Below are 4,629 nucleotides of genomic sequence, written 5' to 3'. Positions count from 1 at the left end.
TTTTTTGCATATATAGAAAGAGAGAAAAACTTCTGTTTGCAAGCCATGACATCAAAATTTAAAGCCATGTTCTGTAATTACAACAGCTATCCAATCAGGTCTTTTTACAAAGAAATTTGCTAGTGCTGTACTTCTTTTGAAATAAGTTTAAAATATTTTTTTCCATGGTTTGAAATGATCAGAAGTGTTTCATATCTTTTAGAGAGCTGCTTGTTTTGCTTCATGAATATAAGCATTATTATGCATGTGGATTTCTAAGTGTTCATTCTAAACATGACAAAGAAAAGGTGCCTTGTTTCTATTCAATTTTGACATTTTGAGAGCACTTTACTTTTTCTGAATTTAAACCTGAAGAATTTAAACTATCCACAATGAATTTTGTAGGTTTTTTTGTACACATTTCTGCTTTCTAACTCAATTGCTCATACTCCAACTATCATACAGATATCTAACATAAAAAGAAAACAACAAAGAAGGAATGCTTAATAAACGTGAACTTTCTTGAAAAATGGTGGCTTCTTACATCACATCTGAATATATATGCATTCGTATATAATATGCGTTGTAATATTTGCAACTTGTATGTATTGTTGTTGCTGTTATACTACATATAAAAACTTCTCACAAAACATTCATTTGAGGAAAATGTTGTTTATGATGTTTAAATACCAATTTCCAGATGTTTAGAAAAGTGCTTACAGAGTAGTGATTCTCGTTTTTTTATCTGATCACAGTTTTCTCTGCGGCATTTTGTTAAATACATTTCCCAATCAGTATTGCATAATTAGAAGGCATAGCTGGCTTTTGTTGGCAGTATCTTAGGTGCTGATAACTATATGCTGAAGTTTGTTAATGCTGTTGCTCCTGTTTTAAAATTAATCTATTTGTCTTAACGTAGCGAGATATTGAAGGCTACTTCTGTCCTGTCTGCAGCATATTTTTCTTAGAAATGAATGATGACTGATTACAGGATTAATAAAACTGTTTCTAGAAGAGACAAGAATCAAACATTGAAAACTTAATGAAATAACAATTGGTAAAGACGATCAAACATTAGACAAAAGACATAATAGGGCTGTGGAATCTTGGGAGCTATTGAACACTTGGATAAACAGTGCTGTAAGCAGCTTGACCTAACCAGCCTTGTTTCGAACATGGGCCTCCAGAGGTCTGTTGCAACCTATGTGGTAGGAAATTAAGGCTTTGGTCATTTATTCTTTCTCTGTAAAGCAGAGGAGTCAGGTTAAAATCAGCTATGTTTTTTTTGTACCTTTACTGAAAATATGTGCTGACACTCAGCAATGAACACTGAGTAGCATGTCATTTAGACGTGATACAGAGTTATGCATAACTAGAGCAGTTTTTATATGTTCAGTTTTAGATCTTTGTGACAAGTTTTCACTTTCAAATGGAGATGAAAAGCCAAAAATTTTTGATGCTAAGAATTCTAATAGGTTTATATTATTTTGTAATAATACAAAACCGTCTGATCATACAGCGTCCTGCATTGGCCCTTAATCCCTGATTTCGTCAATTCTGCTGCACTTCAGTCTGAATGTGGTTGTTAATTTACAAATTTGAAACCTATTTTAAGAGATAATAGTAATATGTAATAGTAATGTGTACATAACTGGCCAGTAAAGTTGTCATTTTGCTTGCAGTTCCTTGTTGAAGTTGATTTACGCGTACAGTCAGCTTCACAAGATATTTTCTTACAATAAAATACATTTCATTGGGTTTTTTATTTCTATTTCTAGAACTTTTAGGATATTTCAGACACAAATTAAACAAAGGAAACCAAATAATAGGTTTGTCTTCTATTCAGAATTAGTTTCTATGAAAAATTTGCTTCATTTCTTTCACATTAAAGATTAGAAAAAGCATAGCAGTTTGAATACTTTTGGAGTGTCTTCACATATATTTTTCAGCCACATTTCTTGTTCCTGTAGCAGATGATTTTTATATTAGCGTGTGTTATATTAGCATCTGAGAATTTCTATTCTTATTTAAGTCTTAAAATAGTGGATATATTATGTTTTCTAAGGTGCAGTTAACATCTGAAAAATAATCCTATTGCTTTTGAAATCTTATTTTCCACATAGTTCTTCTTCCAAACTGCCTCAAAACATCTGTGTAACTTAAGTCTATATAGAGATGGTAAGTTTTCTAAAACCCAGAGGTTTCCTAAAGAAAAGTTTTAATTTTGCTCTTTAGAAATCCATAGTTTAATTTCATATATTCAATTTTTCTGTGTTGTAAGAGTACATTAAATCTTCTTCCAAACTGAATATTTTGCAAGTACACTTTATAGAATTAAAGTAGCTATTTTAACTGTCAGATGTAGATAAATTGTCAGAAATCTACTGACATGTGACTATTAAAAGAAGTAATTTTCTCTGCTGATGATGCTAATGCTCTGAGCAATTAAAGATGGAGTAAAAATGTGATTCTTGATTTTATTCTGTAGTTGTGCTTCTATAGGAAGGAATGGTAAATTCTTGATTCACTGTGATAATTTGACTAACATACAGCAGTGCTTGTGGAACAGGTTAATAATGAGGACGTGCAGATAAAAAGTTGTGCAGTTTGATTGTGATAGGATAAGGGAGAATGGCCTTTATGGGGAAATTCTTCCAGAGGAGTTGTGAATGCCCCATCCCTGGAGGTGTTCAAGGCCAGTTTGGATAGGCACTGGGCAGCATGATCTAGTGGATGGCAGTCTTGCCTGTGGTGAGGGGTTGGAACTATATTGGCTTTATGGTTCCATCCAACCCAAGCCATTCTGTGATCAGATAATAAATGTCATCAGCAGGTCACAGACAATGCTGAATGTCTTCAGTTTTATATAGACTTAATATCTAGGAATGGCTTCATCTCAGAATAGATAAAAAATTACTCAAGTTTTAATACCTTCCAGGTTGTGTAAGGGCCTACAACAGCCGTACTAAACTTGTAATTCAGAATTGCCTGTTATGTTGTTAGTAATGGAAATGTTGATGTGAATGTGTTTCATTCTAGCTAACTAGTTGAGTCTGCAATATTAGGCTTATTTTTATACTGCTTTGGATTACTGAGTGTTTCATTATTTGTGTGGCTTTCTGTTCTGTTTGTCTTCTTGCTGTTTCTAACTTATTCTTAGTTCAGCCACCTGTTAAAACAGAATAGAAGTTTGTTCAGAAGTTTGTATTAAGATGGAGCTATCTTGGCTCTATTAGATGATTATAACAGGAAAGGTCTACAAAATGCATGTATGTCACACATCTCTTTATTGTGCCCATCTAAATTTTTTCAGAGATTTGTGTTTACTGTTTATTGAAGTGCCCATATTTTAAGTGCCACATTATTTACATAATATCTTCAGAAATATCTGAGAGGTTAATACATATTTGCTTGCAACTTTTCAATTAATTGCTATGCATAAAGTAGTGCAAAAATACAAAAAAGTATACTGTCTTGGATATGTATAGTAATTGTTATTTATTATTAATAAATAATACACGATAGCTTGATTACTATAATCCTGTGGAACTGAATAGATATTGCTGCTGTCAAGTGCTAATTCATTGAATTCATCAACTTGGACTTAGATGTCAGAAGTCATGTAGGCCAGAGCTGTTATCCTTGAGAAAGCAGGTGAGAATGTTAGAGTCTGTAACACTGCATAGTGCAAATTTATTCCCAGGTTTGAAGACAACAAAATTTATCACTGTAGACTTTCACTAGCCTGCTCTTGAAGTTGACATTTGCAGCTTCCTAGAGAATTACAAGAATCTACAAATGGCTTTATGCTTAAGAAGATAGCGAAAGGATAGAAACCAATTTTCATGCCAGTTCACCTTCTTTGGGTTTTAGCAATGCTGACATTAGTTGTTGCTGCAGTCAAAGTTGATGCTTTTTTTTAAGTACAGAGATGTTTTGGTTTTAAGACTTGTTTTTTTTATAGTGTGCTGGGGTATTGATGCTTGATGCATGCACACGGTCTTTAATAAAGCACAGTATCTCTGACTTGCACGTTAGATGAATTTTCAGATATTGAAAGAGATATTTTAGCTCTTCCTGGGCAGATGGAAAGGGGGTCTCATCGGCAACAGGTCTTCCGAATATCGTTTCACATGTTAGATCTTTGCAGAAGTAAAAACATTTTACTTTTTGAATATAATCCAGCTTTCTTTGAAAATACACTTACTTTGTGGTGAAGATGATGAAGATAAATATTTCAAATCAAGAAAGCAATTAAATTATTTTTTGTTAGTAATGCACAAGAAAGCGAGTTTAACTTATGATCTGAAATCACAAATGTCAAAGACTTTCAATGATTATGTTGGTTTACTTAAATGCCTTTATAATGCAAAGAAATGAGGAAAAAGGAAGATTGGCATCAGTTCTATGAATTTCTAGCCATTTGAATGGTTGTAATTCCTTTTCCTTAAATATTCCAATGAGCAGCCAGTTGTAGTCTTAAAAATATGAAGAATTATCCCACAGAGTGGAAAGAATACTGTTCTATAGTAAAGCATTCACTTTTTGGAGTCCACATTGGAAAACAGCCTGCAAGCGTATACTTTTTTATTTCTGTAGCATGCAACACTTGCTCCTTATCTTTATGCCAAATGAGTTTTTCTTTTTTTT

The sequence above is a fragment of the Meleagris gallopavo genome, chromosome Z (genome assembly GCF_000146605.3).
Source record: "Meleagris gallopavo isolate NT-WF06-2002-E0010 breed Aviagen turkey brand Nicholas breeding stock chromosome Z, Turkey_5.1, whole genome shotgun sequence".
Classification (NCBI taxonomy): Eukaryota; Metazoa; Chordata; class Aves; order Galliformes; family Phasianidae; genus Meleagris; species Meleagris gallopavo.
The sequence above is the reverse complement of the archived record's forward strand: the minus strand, read 5'-3'. Positions refer to the sequence as shown.